The sequence below is a fragment of the Passer domesticus genome, chromosome 18 (genome assembly GCF_036417665.1).
Source record: "Passer domesticus isolate bPasDom1 chromosome 18, bPasDom1.hap1, whole genome shotgun sequence".
Classification (NCBI taxonomy): Eukaryota; Metazoa; Chordata; class Aves; order Passeriformes; family Passeridae; genus Passer; species Passer domesticus.
The window spans coordinates 12,570,940-12,592,200 of NC_087491.1; the positions used below are offsets into that span (position 1 = coordinate 12,570,940).

The following is a 21,261-nucleotide window of genomic DNA, read 5'->3' on the forward strand; positions in this document are numbered from 1 at the left end:
GAAATGACAGAAGAATGAAAACTTAGTTTTCTGCCCTCCTCTTGCTTCGATCCTTTGGAGAGTGGCTTGCAGGGCTGGTGGAGGAATAATGTGTGGTCATAGCCCGGGGCTGTGGTGGTGCAGGGCCCCGGTGGGCATGGCGGGAGGGACCTGCCTTGGTACCCCCAGAGCTGCTCCTGCCCGTGCCCAGCACCCCCAGCCCCAGCGTCCCTGCTGCGGAGGCTGCTGCAGTGCTCACACATCACTGTGGCTGCTGCTGCAGTGCTCACACATCACTGTGGCTGCTGCTGCAGTGCTCACACATCACTGTGGCTGCTGCAGTGCTCACACATCACTGTGGCTGCTGCTGCAGTGCTCACACATCACTGTGGCTGCTGCTGCAGTGCTCACACATCACTGTGGCTGCTGCAGTGCTCACACATCACTGTGACTGCTGCAGTGCTCACACCTCACTGTGGCTCCTGCAGTGCTCACACCTCACTGTGGCTGCTGCTGCAGTGCTCACACATCACTGTGGCTGCTGCAGTGCTCACACCTCACTGTGGCTGCTGCTGCAGTGCTCACACCTCACTGTGGCTGCTGCAGTGCTCACACATCACTGTGGCTGCTGCAGTGCTCACACATCACTGTGACTGCTGCAGTGCTCACACCTCACTGTGGCTCCTGCAGTGCTCACACCTCACTGTGGCTGCTGCTGCAGTGCTCACACATCACTGTGGCTCCTGCAGTGCTCACACCTCACTGTGGCTCCTGCAGTGCTCACACCTCACTGTGGCTGCTGCAGTGCTCACACCTCACTGTGGCTGCTCCTGCAGTGCTCACACATCACTGTGGCTGCTGCTGCAGTGCTCACACATCACTGTGGCTGCTGCAGTTCTCACACATCACTGTGGCTGCTGCTGCAGTGCTCACACATCACTGTGGCTGCTGCAGTGCTCACACCTCACTGTGGCTGCTGCTGCAGTGCTCACACATCACTGTGGCTGCTGCAGTGCTCACACCTCACTGTGGCTGCTGCAGTGCTCACACATCACTGTGGCTGCTGCTGCAGTGCTCACACCTCACTGTGGCTGCTGCAGTGCTCACACATCACTGTGGCTGCTGCTGCAGCACTCTGTGCTGGAGCAGGGCAGGGGCTTCCCTGGCTCCTGGGCTGCGGTGCCATCCCCTGCCTGTGCCAGGCTTGGGGTGCCATTCCCAGCTGCTGGGGGAGCTCCTGGCTGGGAGCAGACCCTGCAGCTCGCTGGGGCAGTGCTGGCACCCTCCAGCTCACCCCAGGTGCCACGGGGTGAGCAGGGCAGTGCCCCCGTACGTTCCATCTTCAAACAGCTCTGGAAACCTCAGCTGGGCTCTCCTGCCCCCAGCACCACCCCTGGCCAGGGATCCACCCCGTGCAGGTGGCACAGGGGGCTGGCACAGGGGGCTGGCACAGTGGGCACAGCTGTCAGGAGCAAGGTCAGCCCCAGGGGGTTTGCCAGGCGTGTGCCCCATCTCCAGGACACATCTCCTGGGGATGGGGATGTGCTGCACGCCAGGGGAGCAGACCAGGCTGCTTGTAGAAATGCTGCTGGGGTTTCTGTGGCTCTGGGAGGGCCCGGGCTGGGGCAGTGTTCCACGAGTTCCATGGCCTGGCACATGCTCTGCTGTAAATGGGCTTTATGCACTTGTTTAGGCTGCTGCTCACTAAAGAGCATTGCCATGGCAACTGCTCCGTCACATGCTGTACACTCATGCTGTCGCCGAGATAAAGAGCACATTTTAAAGCAGCATATTCTTAATGTCCATGTCCTAAAATGCAATTTTTGATGATTATTATTATTTTTCTGGGAGAATATTTGTGATAAGCGACCATGTCTCCTCAGTGTCTCTTAACTCCTTTTACTACTACTCTGCTGGCGGAGGACCGTGTGCCTGCTGCAATTTCTTTTTCATTTGTAGGTTTCCACACAGACATCGTGAAATATTTGTTAGTTCAAATCACAGTGTGGGGCCTCGTGTCAGTGGGATGTGGGCAGTTTTGTGGTGCTCAGCAGAGCACAGCCACACTGCCCAGGGACAGTGTCCCACAGCAGAGAGGGACCTGTGCAGCTGGCACAGGCACAGAGGGACGTGTCCCACAGCAAGTGTCTCTGTAAATATTTGTGGGAAGTCCTTCCTGACTTGCTGCTGTCTGGAGGAGAGCACAGCAGGCACAGCAAGGCTGTGAGGGGCTGTTAAATGCAGTGGAGCCCCCTCGGGCACGTTGTGCCCCCAGGCAGTGCCATCCCTGCCCTGGCTCGCTGCTCCTCGGGTCACCTCAGCCTCTCTGCCCCGCTGGCCATCCCACACCAAAGGCTGTGTGCAGGGAAAGGGCTCCCAGGGCAGCCTCCAAAGGCGTGTCCTGCTTGCATTTGTGCCCTGTGTGACTGAAGCCCAGCCTTTGCTCCTTCAGTATTTTGCTGAGAACAAGAGGCCCATGCACAGCTCTTGGAAGATGCGGCTCCACAGTCAGGTTGTACAGGGCAGGGATGGTAGGAATGTGCTCCTAAAAAACTTTGGTTTTTCTCTAATCAAGTTTTATGTGTCTGTAACCAGGATGTGTGGGAGCTGCTGGCAGGTGGGACTGGGCACTCCTGCTCCCCAGTGGCACACACATAATAATAATTCCATTCCCTGCAGTTGATAGCTCAGCATCTCTGTGCACCAGGGCAGCAGAATAAAAGAGGGGAAAGAGCATATTTGGAACAGAGGCTTCAGTCAGCTGGCTTATCAGAGCTGGAGGAGGGTTACAGGGGCTGGAAACTACCTTAGAATTAACTTCATTGGGTTTTAGATCAGGACTCATCTCCTCTGGAAAAAACATGCATATAATCCCCATTGTGTGCCTCATCATAATCCTCCTCCTCGTCTTTCAAAGGCAGTGAAAGGTACAGAACAGCAGCAGTGCTCCCAGAATAGCGGAAATTTTCTGTAGGATTCTGTGGTTTGTCATGTGTGTGGGCACCTGCCAGGCCCCCACGCTCCCCCGCTCCTCATGTGACGTCCTGACAGCAGGGCTTGGTCACAAACATCCCTGTTCCCAGCTAAAAGGAGAATTAACATTCCTCACAATTATCCAACCATCTTAATTACTTGCCCAATATTCTGTCTCGATATTAGCTGCCCAAACCACGTTGGGATTTTCCAGACACAACTTCTGGCCAGTTTGTTAGCCAAGGGACTAAAAAGGAAGTGTAAAATCAGAGCAGAAATTGCTGCCACGCTGTGGGTAATATTCCAGCTGAGCCTGGAAGTGCTGGTAGCTCCCTGTGCCCAGTGCCAAAGGGACCAGGAGGGACGGGGAGGCGATGCCATACTGGAATCACTGGCACACTGTGCCCGTGCACGTGTGCTCAGGAGCCACAGCTCTGGGTAAATTCCAGCCCATGTCCTGCCCCTGCCCGTGGCCTCAGCTGGGGGAGCAGGGCTGGGCACAGGCAGCACAGCACAGTCCCCAGCCCCTGCCCCCAGCAGCGCTGCCTGTGCAGCCAGGCTGTTCACACCAGGATGCTCCTGCACATTAACATGCCGGGCGTGAGATATCTGTATCATCTCGCCCCCATCCTGCCTTACTGACTGCAGGAAAAGGCCATTTTTTATCAGTTTCTGCTTTAGTGAAGCAAAAGGTCCTTTGGTTCCCATCCACTGTCTCGAAATGCAGAGTGTGTCATTGAAGAAAGCTCACAGGTCAATCAAATGCCCCTGGAACTTTCCTTCCCAGCCAGGACATCTCCATCCCTCTGGCTGCAGGAGCTGGAACAAAAGCCCAGCCTGGCTCCGGGTAGTTTATGTTGTACCACAAATGGCCAATAAAGGTTTGTCATAACAGGAGCTCTGTAAGCAGAAGGACACGGGCGATAGTTTACGGCTCTTGTGCTGTCTGGTGCCATTCATTAGCAGGTTCCATGCTAGTAATGAAATTTTACAGGTTGGTCATTTAGATGCAGGTTAGAATTAATTTTGATGATCCAACTGGAAAAGTATCAGATGCTGGTCAGTCTGCCTTTTCCCCCCCGGTCATACACTGAGTGACAGGAGGCCCAACACCCCCGATTAGGCAATAGTTTGCTCATCCTAAGGTTATTAATCACAGGGGCTCTGACCCCAGTGTGGGGCGATGGATGGAGGGGTTTGGGTGGAAAGGGAGCACGGTGGTGCTGCTACGGCGTCATCCCTGCCAGTGCTTCCATTTATGGTGCCCTGAACCCTGGGTGTGACGGAGGCGAGCTGCAGCAGGTCTCCCTGTGCCTTTGTTCTGGGATGAGCACACGGCTGCTGGCGCAGCGTGGTGATCAATGAGCGGTGCCTGGAATCACACCGGCGTGGAGCAGCGAGCCGCGGGGCCGTCCCCCGAGAGCGCCCACCGCAGCGCCGTGCTCCCTCAGCCAGGAGGGAGACAGACAGGTTGTTTGAGAAAATTCCCTTCGGACCAAACACGGATGCCGAGCTGAGCTACAAACGCTCCTGCTGTACGGAGTGCAACTTTATCAGTGCTCTGGGTTAAGTGCTGCTCTGGAGCGCCGTGCGCTCTGCGGCGACCGCGCAGCCAGTCCAGCTCCCGTGCACTAATTCATTACTTCATTTTGCAATGCACATTTTAATCTTTGTTTTTATTTGTATGTGAAATGTTAGTGCCCTTGTTAGTGCCCCAGAGGGGTGGGTGAGTGCGCTGGCAGGGAGGGGCAGTTCCTGTGGAGTGGTGGCCCTGTGTCCCTGGGCACGCTGTGCTCTGCTGCCTGCAGGATGCCCAGCAGTGGCACAGTGGACGTGGGGCACAGCTGGAGATGAGGGTTTTCAGCGATTCAGTGTGTCTTTAATGAATTTTACAATCGTGTGCAAGTGCTTCCTCTTTTGAATGACCTCGTTGGCAGTTTGCTCCAGTATCAGACACAAATCCAGCACCAGCTCACGCCTTCCATGGAAAATGCAGTATTGTAGAGCCATTCCAACATTTACTTCGGGAATTAGGGGATATCTAATTAAATGTTTGGCATCTGCAGTGTGCAAGTTTTGGTGTAGTGATATAAAAAATGTGAAATGTTAATATAAGGTTAATTTTGACCAATTCAACAGCTTGCTTTTAAGTTTTCCATTGACAGCCAAACTGCAGGGTTTAGTGCTAAGCTCCACATTGCAGCTTATCTCTCCTTAATTAAAATTAAAATGTGAGTAACAACACAGAGATATTTTGCAGCATCCTGGAAGAGGAGAAGCAGAAGCTCGAGTGATGGTTGTTTAATAAGATTATAATTGGAGAGTTAAAGCCTTGTGATCTATGTGCAGGCTGGTTTGGTGCTGGTGCGGCTCCGTGGCAGGCGAGCCCCAGGTGCCTGGCCAAGCATCCCTCGCCGACATCTGGAACCAGTTGCAATACATCACTGTCAAAACTGCTTTCTATACGTATCTGCATTTACACATTAGTTACTCACGCAGCACTCATCAAAAAAGCTGAACAATCTTGACACGGTGTCCCTGGTGGAACGACAAAGGTGAACCGAAGTTGGGAGGCAGTGTCTCGCGTCACTGTCTGCTGAGCTTTTACAACAGGAAGCCTGATTAAAACTGAAAGGAAAAATTTATCGTCGGCTTCTGCTTTGTATCATTTTTACCCACAAAAAGAGTATTTTGTTTCATACAAAGCAGTTGGTAATGGGGCTGGAGGTGCTCTTCACTTTCACCACTACCTTCCCTGCAGTGGTGCTTTGCCGGGCTGGGCATCATGCTTCAGACAGGCTTTGGGTGTCTGAGTATCCACAGAATTCCCTCTTTCTTGCCCAGTTCTTGCTCTGAGTTACAGAACCCATCTGTGGTTCATTCCTTTTGTTGCACAGGGACTGATGGAACATGGACTGAGTAAGTCCAGGCAGGGTGTTGGTGTCACTGAAGGGTTGTGTGCCACTGTGGTCCTCATGTCTGCTGGGAGCTGCAGAGCAGGAAAGAAAAGAACTGAAAACTTCCTTGGGAGTTCAGGGATTAGGAGTTAATCAGGAGTTAAAAGTAAACATGTTGAGGAGCCAGAATGAAGAATGGAGCTCCCTGGTGTCCTTTAGGATGGGAACTAATGGCTTTGGTGAAACAGGACTCTCACTTGGGGCAAGGTTCCAGGGGAGGCAGTGCAGGGTGGTGTGTTTATTTGCTCCATGGAAAATGGCAAGTGTGCCCTGGCAGTGAGAGCTCTGGCTGTGTGTGCCAGGGCAGCCTGGCAGTGAGTGCTGCTGTTCCCCTTGCTGTGCCTCACCTGAGGAGCTCAGGGGGCTCCTGCACACCGGGTACGTGAGCAGAATGTGGAGCACGGAGTTACTTGGTTTAGTTCTTTTCTCTGGGCAGGAAAAGGTTCCTGGAATATGAGAAGAACAACTCATTTTTCAGAGTTGCCTGGGCTGTGGCATTGATGGTGCAGGATGTTTCATGACTTGCTGTTTTCATTAGACACATCCAGAACTCTGGAGATGGCGATGAAGCGTCTCTCTAACTCGTGGTTACTCCAGTAACCAGACAAACATGAAATATTGCAAAGGTTGGGAGCTGGAGCTGCTTTATCTTCAGTAATTTCACCTGTTTGTCTATTTGTAACATTTCTGAGTGGTGTTTTTGGCAACGTACTCGAAATGTCTGCATGGAAAAGCCCAAGAGATTCTGTTCAGGGCTCAGTCCTGTTTAGGCTGATAGTGAGCAAGGCCAAAGTGCTGTGTGGAAGGTGCATGTCATCACCCAGTGCCCCGGGTGCCAGCGTGCTGTGCACATGCAGGTGACATTTGGTGCTCCAGGAGTCTCAGCATGTGCAGAGCCACAGGTACAGGCGATGCCAGTGCTTAAAATGGAACCAGGACAGACCCAGATCTGCTGATCATGACTTCTGTTGGGGCTGATAATCTTTCCTCAGGATGCTGACAAAAATGGCATTACCTGGGTTTTACAGATGGGCAGAATGTGATGAAATCAAAGCTCATTTTAAAGAAAACAAAAATAACTGAAGTGCGTGGACTGACTTCATTCAGCTGCTTGTCTCAGCTCTGTATGGTACCACAAGCTTTGCTGAAAGCAAACAAAATCAGTGCCCAATGAGCCCAGACTGGAATTCCAAACAATAGCAACTCCGAATCAATCTGATTTCCTCCAGGCTTTACCTTCAGTGCAAGACCTGACTTCGCAGAATCAGGACAAAACGTGAGTGATGCATGAAATGAAAATTTCCTGCCTGGTGTGTAGAATAAAAACAGCCTAAGGCGTGAGGCTGCTGCAGCATGTGGCTCACACGTGGCTGACACGCAGCAGAGGAACGAGCCAGGCCCAGGCATCTGCCTGCAGAAACCATCCTGTTGTGGAAAAGTTCCTGGTTAATTTTATCTCCTTTGGGGTCTTTGGAGCAGCTCAGCGATTAGACTGATTTTATCATCTCATCTCCACGGAGGATGGCTCAGGGAGGTGGCTTTGGGGTGGCAGGACAGCACTCACAGACCCTGTTCTGCCTTGGTGACAGTGCTGGGGTGTCCCTGGGGCTGGCAGAGGAACAGACAGTGGCCTTGGTCCTGGTGTGACACATGGTCCCGTGTGCAGTGTCACCTCCCGACACCATGGACATGCAAACAGAGACTGACCTTCTCCATCCCTCTGGATGAGAGGTGAAAAGCTTTCAAGACCTAGCTTTTAGTTGCAAATCCTGGATAAAAAAATATTTCTTAGCTAAAAATCCATGTGCACTCATTATTGCCAGAAACAGGGTTAAAACATCAGCCCAAAGCATTCCTGATCAGCTGGAGCCTACACTCCAGCGCTGTCCCTGCTGTGAGGAGCAGCAGGTGCTGAAGGAGCAGCTCACAGGTCAGGGGTGCAGGGAGGGCCTTGAGAGGCACTGCCCAGGCTGGTGAGTGAGCAGGAGTCCTGAGCACAGGTCACCCCACGGGTCACAGCAGGGCCCAGGCTCTGCCCGGCCCCGTGTGTGCCCAGCCTGCCTTGGCCCCGCCAGCCTCTGCCCCTTCCTGTGCCACAGGCAGGGAGCAGGAGGTGATCCAGGTGTGGGCACCTCTGGCTCTGCTGGCAGTGCCAGGCCTGCCCTGCTGAGCAGGATGCTGAGCTGGCCCCAGCTCCACTGCTGCACCTGGGGCACCCCATCCCCTGGCGCTGGGCACCAGGGCCCCTTGAACCTCCTGCCCCATGCAGCCTCAGCCCTAAGTTTTATTATGAATTAAGAGTAAAACTCCTTCTCTGCCACAGAAAAAACTACCTCCATTTTTCAGAGAGCCTCTGTTTATATAGTTTATGGGAGAAGAGGGCTCTTAATATTTCAGTGTCATGACCATAAAATGAAAAGGTTACTGCTTGCTGCAAAGGCTTGCTTGGATCCAGCACCAATTAATTTTCAATCTGAAATATATGTCTCCTGGCCGTCTCACAACAGCCGGGAGCGGGAGGTTCCTCTTTAACACATTTGAGCCACAAACCCGGTTAAAGGATTAGCCAGCTTTTTCCATGCTGTTTTGTTCGCCCCCGTTGGGGATTCCCATTATCCTTGATAGACTGTTAGCCCTGACAGTGGGATATGGCAGTGTGAGTTTTCCTCCTCCTCGGCGTGGTGGCCACAAAAGGCTGCTCGGACCTCGCCGTTCATTTCCACCCCGGCTACAGCATATGCTAAAGGCAGCGTTGCTGTGCTGAGCTGCTCCTGCAGAATCTTCTGCAGCGGTTTAATTTCCCCGAGCTGGGCAGAGCTGCCAGGCTGCCCTCCCTGCTCCGGGGGCACCGTGAGGCTTGGAGCTGTACCAGGGCACTGCAAACACACGCTGACTTCGTGGAGGGTGGATGAGCTTCTCTTTATCTTTATTTATTAATAAAAGACGGAATGCCTTGGGAAACAAAAGGTTTTAATGGCTGGTGCTTGGTATCCTTGACAACAATCCCCAAAGAATATTACATTAGGGCACCAGAGAACTTTTAAAAATAAGTAATGGAATTCCGTCTCTGTTATGCTTTTAGTAGTCATTTCGGCCATGGTGCAGCGAGGTCATAAGCTGAGCTCAGTGAAGGGAGCCAGAACACGAAATGATGCTGAGAGAACGTCTGGGAGATGAGAGGTACAGAATTACAAGCGAAAGTGCAGGCCTGCTGAGGCAATTACAGCTTAATGGGGTCATTTGGAAGGCAATTGCCAGGGGTTAATGTAGTATGGAGAGATGAGGTGAGATTGAAGTGAAATTTGGGGCTGGAAATGTGTTAAGATGAAAGATCAGAGTGCAGCAGATTCTGCAGTGCAGAAGGTTTATATCATGCAAAAAATTTCAGAAAAAATGTAAAAGTAGTAGCCAGATGTTTCAAAATAAATAAATAAAACCTTAAGTAAATGCTTTTAAAAAGTGAAATAGCTGCATCAAAACACCCTGTGCTGGGAGGGGTGGCAGTGAGCACGGCAGGGTTTGATATCACAGAAAAGGGCTGGTTTGGAGCAAAAGTTGTGTTGCATTTGCACATATGCCCAGACAATGTGGTTCCTTATTGACACGACAGAGTGCCTGATGAAACGCTGACTGCTCGCTCAGCTGTTGTGCCTTGTTTTGAAAAATCCATTGTTTTCAAACAAAACGCGAGCAACAGTCCTCCACACACATATTTTGATATATTTGCAATGGATTCATCACATTATCTTTTCAGGCATTAAAATAATACTCATAAGATGTCAAAATATTGCAGAAATGTAAGCTAGCATTCTTTGAGAGCGGGTATTTGGGTTCTGAGAAGTATGCTTAAATATTACAGGTGTTTAAATTAAAAATGTCAAGCCATGAAGGCATAATGGAAGTAATCATTTTTACACAGTTTTAAGCCCCGGTGTTGGAGAAAGCTCTGCATTCCAGACTATTGTGAGGGAGCGAGTTCATAAGCATTCAGAGGACAAAAGAGATCATTATGCTTTGTTACCTCAGCCAGTTCATTACCTTAATTGCTGAGCGTAATCCAGTCTTGGAAGGAAACTCTGGGGCTTTGAGGAGATCAGCCCGGGCACCCTGTGACACAGAAAATGGGAGCCCTTTCCTGCTCCGCGCCAAGCCTTGATCAAAGGCTGAACTTCTCCCGGGGTCGGCCCGTGAAATCCCCCGGAGCGGGGCCGGGCGCTGAACCGTGATGGGGCCGGGGCAGCGCGCCGTCCGCGCGGACCGGACCGGACCGGAGCGGCACGGACCGGATCGGACCGGACCGGCACGGACCGGACCGGCACGGACCGGACCGGCACGGACCGGACCGGATCGGACCGGACCGGCACGGACCGGACCGGCACGGACCGGACCGGATCGGCATGGACCGGACCGGACCGGCACGGACCGGATCGGCACGGCACGAACCGGATCGGCACGGACCGGACCGGACCGGCATGGACCGGCACGGCGGGGTCTGAACGGAGCCGCTCCCGGGCAGGCTGGCCCCGCACGGCACGGCACAGTTCCCAGGCAGGCTGGCACGGCACGGCACGGCACGGCTCCCGGGCAGGCTGGCCCAGCACGGCACGGCACGGCACGGCACGGCACGGCACGGCACGGCACGGCTCCCGGGCAGGTGGCCCCGGCCGTCCCCGCAGCCGCGAGGAGGGGCGCTGGCCCCCGAGTGATGCCGGGGCGTTGCTGGGCGAGATCAGATTTATTGTAAATACATTAGAGCAGGGCTTTGCCCGTGTTTCTGTGCGTGCGCTTTGTATCTGGTTAGCCAGGCTGATGATGTGGGCATTCCCCCCCGCACAGTTGCATATATTAAGGCTTTTAAGAAATATAGTAAAACAAAAAATATGACCTTTAAAAGCATGGTTGAGTTGCATTCATTTTATAACCATCAAAGCAACTCTTTACTGTTGTAAGGTAGAAAAATCAATGATGCAATCTTTTTCCTTTTGCCTCGTGCAATCCGTAATTGAAATGGAAAATCAAATGAACGGCTAACAGATAATTGTTTTATCAATATTCCCTGCCTGCCCTACAAGGGTCAGCCTAGAATGATCATGAGCCACGGATATGATGAGGACAAAATGTGAAATTGAACAGCAAGGAGGCAATAAATCAACCTTGACAAGAAAGAGTGACCAGCATGTAGCTCTTGTAGGCAGCTTTTGGGACACTTTTTGTCTCAGGTGTCTGCACTGATTTAAAAATGTGAGAATATAATATTTGAAGCTCTACCAGTGGGTAAACAACTGCAGACTATTTCTAGGTTAAGGCATCATCAAAGCAAACACTCTGCAGCTGAAAAAAAATGAGTATATTGGGGCATAGTAGGAAAAATCCCACAGTAAAACAACAGGGGAATAGCAGAATGTTCTGGGGCTGTGGCAAGAAATTCTCCCTCTTCCTATCTGGTCTACAAAACTAAAAACGATAGTAAATATATTAAAATGCATTTTCCAGGCTGCTCTTTTGCTGCTCCATTGGGCATGAAAAACGCTTTCCATTGTGTTTCTGGTATTTTGGGATCTCCTCGATGCCGGGGCTGGAGCAGCCTGTCTCCTGCTTGGGGGCCCATCTGATAAGGGACATTTTGGCATGATGGCCCCAGCTGTGGGCAGTGGAGGCCCAGGGGGATGGGGACAGGCAATGCTCCTCCTCAGGGCCCTTTGCTCACCATTTGATCCTTCCGTGGAACACTGGACAGGGCTTTGCTACGATTTTGAAAACCGCTGATTTAAAAGAGTGAAGCCTGTGTGCGTTTCCTCACCACGGCAGGGAAAGGCAGCTCTGACCAGACACACCAGGGGCCCGAGCCCAGCCCCAAAGCCGGGGCAGCTCCTCACCAGCCACAGTCACTGACCAGCTGCCAGCCCTGAGGCTTTGCTCAGGCCCTGCTCCCAAACCAGGCCGGTGATTCCCCCTGCACCCCTGCCCGTGCTGGTGCTGAGGCAGTGGGAAGTGGTGTGAGAACAGCCCACCAAAGGTGGCAGGGCTCGGGTTAGCAGCCTGGACAGGCTGAGTGCCCTGGGCCAGGATCCAGCAGGGTGTCGGCTGTCCTGCCGCGGCCATCCCGGGGCTGGGAGCCACGGCAGCTTCAGGGAAGGAGCTCTGGCTGAAGGATCATACCTGACACATGCAGAGCCATGAGAGAAACCCCTTTTTGCCACAGATGAAGCCTGCCTGTGATTGCTGTGAGCAGCTCTGGGGGCTCTGCTGCCGTGCCCTGCCACCCCCACAGGACCCCTCTGCCAGCCACGGGGAGTCAGGGGGTGCCTTCCCCTCCTGCAGACAGTTTCTGGTGCAGGTGTCCCTCTTGGGGTGCTGGGATGGCTCATGGACCAGGAGGAGATGCCTTTGTTCAGAGAGGGCTGACTGGGGCTCCTCAGCCGCCTCCGAGCCTCTTCCCAGCGGGTCCTGCTCTCACTTTGGCTGCACGAGAGGTGTTGGGTGCCTCAGAGCAGCTCTGCTCTCACCACTGTGCTCCTGCTCCCTTCTCTGGGCACCATGTGTGGGAATCTACCTTCCCACCCCATCCCATCCCATCCCATCCCATCCCATCCCATCCCATCCCATCCCATCCCATCCCATCCCCTTATCCCATCCCATCCATCCCACCCCATCCCATCCCATCCCATCCCATCCCATCCCATCCCATCCCATCCCATCCCATCCCATCCCATCCCATCCCATCCCATCCCATCCCATCCCATCCCATCCCATCCCATCCCATCCCATCCCATTATCCCATCCCCTTATCCCATCCCATCCCATCCCATTATCCCATCCCCTTATCCCATCCCATCCCATCCCATCCCATTATCCCATCCCGTCCCGTCCCACCCCTCCCTCAGCAGAGGTTTAGCAGAGGCTGGTTTGGGTGCAGTCTGCCTCTGAAGGATGCCAGGCTGGGAAGCCATGCTGAAGGTTTATTTTTAACCGTGGCTCTCCTGTCCCGTGGTGTCCCTGGGGAGGAGGGGGTCTGGCGCTCTCGTGGTCTTGGAAACAGCAATATCAGGAACCCAGCAAAATAGGTTGCCAGCATGGAGAATATTTTTTATTTTAAGCACAGTATTTTAAACACACCATGTCCTCCTTCCCCGGGGGCAAGGCTGAGAGACTTTAAAACTATTTTTTACAATTGGTTTTTCAAATTCATTTCTCATCAGGCCTTTTCCCACACAGAGTCAGGTGTGGTGCTGGCAGGCCCACAGCCCCTGTCCCGGGGGGTTTGAGCAGCCCAGGGATGGATCCAGGGGAGCCCCACAGGGGCTGTCTCCTGCCCACCAAGGGGGACATCTCCAGAAAACTGCTGGGCCATGGGGGCACAGCCCCTCGCCCTGCTCTGGGGTGTGTGCCATGGCACCTTGGGGCTGCCACCGTGAGGGACACGGGCAGGACAAGGGCAGCCACCCCCTTTGGCCACCCTGGGGGACACGGGCAGGACAGGAGCAGCCCTGGCCACCCCCTTTGGCCACCCTGGGGGACACGGGCAGGACAAGAGCAGCCACCCCCTTTGGCCACCCTGGGGGACACGGGAGTCCCCTCCCGCTTGCATCGCTGATGTAATGAAGTGTCAGCTGCTGCCATCACCGTCCTGCACGTCCTTGAAACCCACACGGTTTAACCAAGAGTCTCTCCAATTTATCAGCAGTTAAAAACAGAGGGAAGGCTGTGAAGGACAGTCGCTGCTCCCCAGGAGCCGGGGCTGTGTGTGGGACTGTGACCTCTGTGCTGGGCTGGGACAGGGGACACGGCCCTCATCCTGCTTGGCCACAGCATTTCTGTCCCCTCTGGCCGTGGCTCCCGAGGGCTGGCGGTCACACCAGCCGGGTGAGGGGATGGTGGGCACACACAGAAGATGAGCTCAGAGCTTTGCAGGCAGTGAGTGCCCCTGAGCAGTGCCTGCCCAGCCCGGTGCTGCACGGGTGAACCCAGGTGAATGCAGGTGTGCAGGAGCCGGGCAGGAGCTGCAGCACAGAGCCTGCAAGTGCCCTAAATACATATTTACACCGTGCAGCTACTGGCTCCGAAGAAGCTGCTCAAGCTGCCAGGCTGCTAATCCACATTTAATGCCCTGGTCTGTCAGGTGAAAACGCCCTGTGAATGATCCCAGCACAGGATCTGCTGCCTGGGGGCTGGGCACGCTCTGGGCAATGTCTGTGAGCCTTGGCACACTCTGCCCTGGCTGGGAACACAGCAAAGCCCAGCCTGGCCATCAGCAGCTTCAGGCCCCAAAAGGGGTCAGGGTTTTGTGCAGCATGAGGGGCTTTGGTTTGGAACGGGCTGGGGTGGAAGGTGAGGTCCCATCTCAGCATTCTGTCCTTCCCACCAAGGTGACAGTCCCATCACAGCAGAACTGGCTGGGCTCTTGGGTTGAAGCTGTGGTTGTGTGCCAGCAGTGCCCTGGGTTTGGGCTGGGCAGGGACCTGCCTCCCTGTGCTTTGGGTGTGGAGGGAGCAGGATGGCGGCACATTTGTTTTTACTGACATTGATAAAATAATTTCGTTTTCTTCATGAATTAGATTTGGGGAATTTGAAACTTAACTCTGGTAGCGCTTCTTTCCCAATTTATTGCATATGTTTAAATAAACATGTTGAATTAACTTTATAAGGCTTGTAAAAACTACAGATAAAACCGCTCTAGAAAATCAACATTCTAAATCATGCTAAGTCTCTTCCCATTCTGCTCATCCTCTAGCAGGGCATTGACAAAAATATGAAATTGATTTGGTTGAAGGGTGTTAAAGAGCCGACAGCCAAATGTCACAAACAATGAATGGCTGCAGTGTTGAGAAAATCAATAGGGAGGTTAAAGCTGGGCTTGTGAAAGACTTGGCAGACTGCTCTGTTCCAGGAAGATATCTGTCTTCTGGCCTTGGTTGCATGATCAAAAGGAAAACTTGATAGGTTTAATGAAGGGAGATACTGTAAAACTGACAACAGAAATATAGACACTGTGGTAAACTGCAGTGCACATCAGCGAGTGGGGCTATTAGATACATTTTTCAGTCTGAAAAAATATTTATAGGTAAAGATGTCAAAAAAATATTAGTGCATTCCTCCATTTTTCCCCTCTTGTTCCCAACCACAGCCCTGTTTGCCTGGTGCAAACAAAGCTTTGGCTCTGGGTTTAATTGTACAACATGATGGCAAACGTATAGGGCAAAATAATTAGCATGATAATTAGCAAATCGTAATGTTTTCAAATAATTGCGTGATGAGATTGCAGAGCCAAAGTGAGATTGGAATCTCTTCTTTGCTTGGAGATGGTATTTCAGCAAATCATGAAGTGAAAACAAGGGCTGGCTCTATCAATTAAAGGTGAGAGCATGTGACACCAACTCTGCATCGTCCACCCGATGCCTTTCACAGTCTCACTCTGCTCTTGATAAATACACAGCTGCCCTTAAAATCAGTTTGTGACTATTACATCTGCACATCTAAATGAGGATGCCGGCCATTAAAAAAGGTTAATAATGTTAGATTCATTTTGGTTCTGAAATCAGCTTGTAAACAGAATTTGCCCTGCTTTACACCTGACTGATTGGCAGTACTCTTATGTAACATATCACGTCATTAGAGAAAAGCATTGCGTCAGGGCTCAGTTGTTCCTTCCCACGTGTTTGTTTTCCAAACCCGGCATCACACTTGAGCCTAAACTGTGTAGCAGTATCTGAAATAACGTGGCCCCTTTGCAGTGTGTATTTCCCAGCCCTGTGTCAGCCCTGAGTGTTCCCTTCCCCAGCCCAGCTGGCCTCAGTGTCCCCTCTCAGCCCTGGGTATCCTGTCTCTCTTGTCTGTTGAAGCTCCCTCTGTTTTTTCTTCTTCTTTTTTTTTTTTTTTCCTAGAAAAATGAACTCATTAGTTTAAAACTCCCAAATGCCACATTCGGCTCAAACAGCGAAGATGATAACCTGTAAAAAAAGAGGAGAAAAGAGAGAAGGAGGCTGGCAGGTTTTCTGCAAGTGGACGCTGTAATAAAAATGCCCCCTACTTTGTCGGGATGGGGTTTGGAGGGCTGCTGCCATATGTTACTTTCCTTTTTAGCTGGGATTATGCCATCATTATTGCTGATAAAAGCTGTTTACTGCCTTGGCAGAGGAGTGATGCTTGGCGCAGTTTGGGAGCCGCCATTCAGTTTACAGAGAAGTGCATTTAGTGCCAGATGCTGGGATCCAGGGGCTTTGTTATCTTTTCCCATTATTGGGATCATCCATTGTGTGGGTTTTTTGTCCTTTTAACTTAGCTCTGGCTTTGTTGTTTGTGTTTTGGATTCACTTGCTCTGGGGCAGGTTGACAGGGCAGGTTTTAGCTCACAGGCAGCGCTGGCTGCGGCCGGTGGCTCGCAGGGACCAGGGCTCCTCCTGGCACTGCTGCAGGCTGTGGCGAGTTTTGGTGCCCCAGCACCCCGTGGTGGGTACCCCGTGCAGGAAAAGGTGGTGGTGGCTGTGGGGGAACCCAGGTGAGGAGCATCCTTGCATGGGAGTCAGCATGAGTGTTCCTAGAAACCTCAGTGCCCAGGGTCTGGCACAGCCACGGGGCTGCAGTGAAGCAGAAACGCAGAAAATACCTAACGGAACGAGAACATCATATTGCAGCGTGAAGGTGGCATTGATTCATATGTAAATTCTCTGAGTGAGGACTAACAGAGCTGTTGGCCAGGCAGCAGTGCTGTTGGTGCCAGACTTCCCTTAAAAACAGTTGTGGTGTCCATGGAGAACGGGCCATATGTGGAATGGATCGTGCTCAAAGCTGAGGGAGAAGAGGAGGCCAGCCGTGCCAGGGAGGTGGCCGTGCCACCGGGTACCAGCTCTGTGGGGAGACTGGGGCACCTCAGGGTGCTGCCCCTGTGGCCATGGGCACCTTGGCAGCAGCCTGGTGCCGTGGGACACTGCCCACAGCAGATCTGTGTCCCCAGGACCCGGGCGTGCCTGAGGCCAGCCCCCCTGGCAGCACCAGCCCCTTGGGTGAGGTGCTGCCAGCCAGGGCCCTTCCCTGAGGTTTTGTGGTGAGGAGCAGCAATCGTGGCCCGCATGGAGTGGTGGGGCTGTCACCCAGAGCTGGCACACGGTCTGGCCCCAGTGAGTGCCCCCACACCGCCGGCCTGGGTGGCCTCTTCCCAGCCAGGCATCCTCTGCCTTCCAGCTGGGAACGGGCTGGATGTGTCTGTAAACCTCACCCTTGCTGGAGACACTGCCTCGCTGGGGCAGGAGGATCAGCCCTTGTGTTTGGGGCTCCTCGGGCACTGGGGGTGTGTGGGTCCTGGGCTGGGTGAGCCCTGTGGGTCCTGGGCTGGGTGAGCCCTGTGCCACTGCCCTTGTCCCCTTGGCCCATCCTGTGTGCCATGCTCAGGACTGTGTGGAGCTCCCCTTCACCTCCTCTGCTCCCGTATTCTTTGGGGAAGAGGCTGTGACCTTATTTCTCCTGCTAAGAGAGATGCATCTGGAACCAAATGAGGGCAGTAAAGTATAATAGAAGGCTTTACAAATGAAAGTTTTGTTTCTGCTGGTGCAATACCTTGTTTCCCCCTCTTGTATCCTGGGAAATCAGGCTGATCAATAGTTCCCATTTCAGCACAACTGCAGCCAGCATTACAACTGTATAAAATTTACAACATTGTCTGCTCTAAATTTTAATTGGAAAAGCCTCGTAGCTTCACCCTCGATCTTTGCACCTTTAAATGTATTTGATTTTAAAAAATCAAACAAATTTACAGTGTGTAACATCGTGTCACACGCTTCCTATCGACAGTGCAATAGAAGTAGCACAAACCCACCTTGCTGCTGGAAGAGAAAATGGCTGTAAATACCTGGCAGAGGTTGGGAGGGTGATGAGGATCTGTTTGGGAGCCCCACGGTGCCAGGCAGGCGCTGGCAGGAGGGATCCCCATCCCGTCCCCGTGCGGTGCCGCAGCCCCCGGAGCCGCGGCACAACACGCCGCTTTCAGCACAGCTTTATTTCTGTCACAGGTCAGGCTTAAAATGCTGTGTGATACAGTTATTGACTCTAATCTGGGCATAAACACAAGTCCTCAAGCACCAGCCCAATTAATAATTTGCATAATTAACACGCATATTAAATAGGGACTGGCCCTGCATCTGCATTGGCGGTGATCGGGGTAATGAGGGCTAGCGGAGCGGCGCCTCGGGCTGGCGGGAGCAGACGTGTGGCAGTAGTAATTTTTGCTTGGATTGACAACTGCTAGACAAGCAGTCCCAGCATAAAACTAAACCCCGTTTGGCAGAATTAATCGTTGACAAACTGCTCTTAAAGCTGTAACATTGTTTCTGTCAGTTGTTCGGTTTGATGTCACTGTTAGACATAATAAATCAATAGTGTCAGAATTTGGTAATGTTTATAGCTAGCAAGGTTTATTATTTCATATGACTGTCATGTACAAATCGTGGTATCATGGCTGCCTCTAAATTATCAAAGGCACAATATTGCTGAAATAGATTTCTTAAATTCCTTCTCCAATTAATCCTGTTGATTGTTAGCTGCGATGGGGCCCACTCGTGTTTTGGGAGGGGTGAGTTTTTTCTCTGGACATTTTTTAAAGACAAGTTTGAGCCATTGTACACAGCAGGATTTATTGCTGCTGTCTCCAGCCCGGGCAGCAGCTCTCTGCTTTATGGACCTCACTTCTCCTGCTCCAGTCACAGTTTCCAGGCTGTCAGTGAATCCAGTGTGGGGTGGGCACAGCTGGAACATCCTGATCTGAGTGGGCTTGAAATGCCACCCCCATGAGAGGGGGACGGGGGCAAGACCCCTGCTCTCACCTGGGATGTGCAGGTGTGTGTGCACAGGGTGTTTGGCTGTGCTCTGGAGCACGGGCTGGTGGTGTGAGAGCACCGTGTGCCTTTGGTGGTGCCCTCTGATTGTTGCACGTCTCCTGGGACCCCTCCTGCACCCAAAGGGACAGGACAGTCCCTGGGCTGGGCTAAAACTGTCCCCTCACCAAGGCACTGCATATAAATTACAACAATAAATTACTGCAGCCCCAGGGTAAAAGAAGCATCAAGTTATGACTTTTACATGAGTATTTAGTCAGCCATTCAATAAAAAATAGGTCTTCCAGTTGCACAGTACCATTTATCAGCTCCATATTTATTATTTATCATAGCTACACATGATGCAAATGTGAATTACCTCGCTGCTCCTCCAAGGAACACTTGCTTTTATAGAAATGTAAACATATATAACACAGTTTGTGGAGTCAGAGACCCGGCTTTGAAAGGAAAGAGAAATTAGGGATGCAGATTTTATTTTTGCTTTCACTTCTATGTGATAAATTGTCATTCTAAAGGTCATTTCCAGGAGTAACTTCCCCTAACTTTGCAGCTCTGAGAAGGGATGTGTGGGGATGCTCGCTGGTGCCCAGACAGAGGGAGACCCTGGGGCCACAGCTCTCCTGCCTGAGCAGCAGACCCTTTTGTAGGTGTTGCTTGGCTCCTGGCAGCTCCCACTGCAGGGCTGATGCTCCCTGTGCCCAGCAGGGCTCACCACACCGTGCCTGGGGCACTGCGGGGCTGCCAAGGTCCCCCAAGGTTGGGGAGCAGTGCCTGGAGGGGGTGAGAGGGCTTTGTCCACTCCGGGCCTTCCCAGCCCCGGATCAATCCTCTGTGGCAATCAGTCATAGGCAGGAAATACCTGCACTCATTAAAATTCCTCCCACATTTATTCCACCTCTGAAAGTCTATAAAGTGATTTCAATTCCAAAAGAGGGATCTGAAGATTTCTTCCCTGCTCCATGTTTCTAGAATTTCTGGGGTCCTACAGGGAATTTCAGGCATGGAAGTATTTCACTTACATGAATTGCCTTTCAGTTTCAAAATTCCTTTTACATCTGGGAACCCCTTCCCAGTGCAGGGCTGAGGGGCAGGGGCAGGCCAGGATGCTGTGACAGGTGACAGGGGGTTGGGACATGGGGGGGACAGGGGCTGGGACACGGGGGTGACAGGGGCTGGGACGGGGGGGTGACAGGGGCTGGGACGGGGGGGGACAGGGGCTGGGACAGGGGGGGGACAGGGGGCTCCTCCCCTGGGGACTGTCCCCTCTCTGTCACAATGACCCCCCATCAGGCCAGGGCAGGTGTCCCCTCGGCTGCAGGGCCAGCACCTCCGTGGGTGCTCCTGCCCCTCGCCGTGGGAATGGCATCTGGAGCTGGGCTGCTGCCCTCCCAGACATGGCTGTGTCCCCAGGGGCAGGCAGGAGAGCTCTGCTTCTTTGTCTGCATCAAGAGATCCCAAATGTCCTGGAGAAAGCGTCCTTTAGGACAGGAATGAATTGCTGAGGAGCTCAAGTCGGTGTCGGTACAAAGCCGAAGGGTTCCAGGTCACAGCCCTGGGGCACGGCGGGGGCTGTGCCTCATCCCGGGGGCTGTGCCTCATCCCAGGGGCTGTGCCTCATCCCGGGGGCTGTGCCTCATCCCAGGGGCTGTGCCTCATCCCGGGGGCTGTGCCTCATGCCGGGGGCTGTGCCTCATGCCGGGGGCTGTGCCTCATCCCAGGGGCTGTGCCTCATCCCGGGGGCTGTGCCTCATGCCAGGGGCTGTGCCTCATCCCGGGGGCTGTGCCTCATCCCGGGGGCTGTGCCTCATCCCCATCCCAGGGGCCGTGCCTCATCCCGGGGGCTGTGCCTCATGCCAGGGGCTGTGCCTCATCCCGGGGGCCGTGCCTCATCCCGGGGGCTGTGACTCATGCCAGGAGCTGTCTCCCGCAGCTCAGGGGTGGCATCTGGGGCAGAGCTGCCACGGGGGCCAGGCACTGTCCCCGCAGCCCGCCGGGGTGCCCTGGCAGCCCTGGCACCCCCGGGCTCGGGGCACCGCCTGCTCCCCGTCGCACCGGCTGCAGCCCCGGTGCCCCCGGCTGCTCTGGGGTCTCGGGCAGCCCCGGGCCCAGCGGGGCAGCAGTGCCAGCAGCAGGGGGACAGCAGCAGGTCCTGGAAGGTCCCGGAGCCGGCCCGGGCCGCGGTGTCCCCGCTGCGGGCTCGGAGTGCCCGGGCTCCCGGCGCTCGGCAGCAGCAGCGGTGCGCCCGGGACGCGGTGCCACGGGCTGCTGTCCCCAGGAACAGCCTTCCCTGCGGGCGGCCCTGGCTCTCCCACGCCGGGAGGGAGCAGCCGGCTGCGTTTTCGGGGGGGAGGTCATTAGTTACCGCACGGAGGGCTGCACGGGAGAATAACAGCACATCAGTTAGGATGCTAATTCACCCGACTGGCAGCGAGCGCTGGGAATGACAGCTTGGAGGGGCGCGGGGGAGGGTCTGAAAATGGCAGCAGATTGGTATTTTGAAAGGGGAGGGAAGTTTTATAATGATGAAT

At 53.5% G+C, this 21,261-nt stretch overlaps 1 protein-coding gene and 1 long non-coding RNA gene across 7 annotated transcripts in view; one reads left to right on the top strand and one right to left on the bottom strand.

Annotated features, from left to right (window-relative positions):
- The window catches only part of PBX3 (PBX homeobox 3), a 102,052-nt gene that overhangs the window by 31,590 nt on the left and 49,201 nt on the right, over positions 1-21,261 (top strand). The gene's annotated exons all lie outside the window — the stretch shown is intronic.
- Positions 5,239-6,157, bottom strand: LOC135283288 (uncharacterized). The gene is made up of 4 exons (XR_010349134.1): positions 6,107-6,157; positions 5,703-5,941; positions 5,448-5,580; positions 5,239-5,373 (listed from the first exon to the last, which is right to left on the bottom strand). It is a non-coding gene; the product is annotated as an uncharacterized LOC135283288 (long non-coding RNA).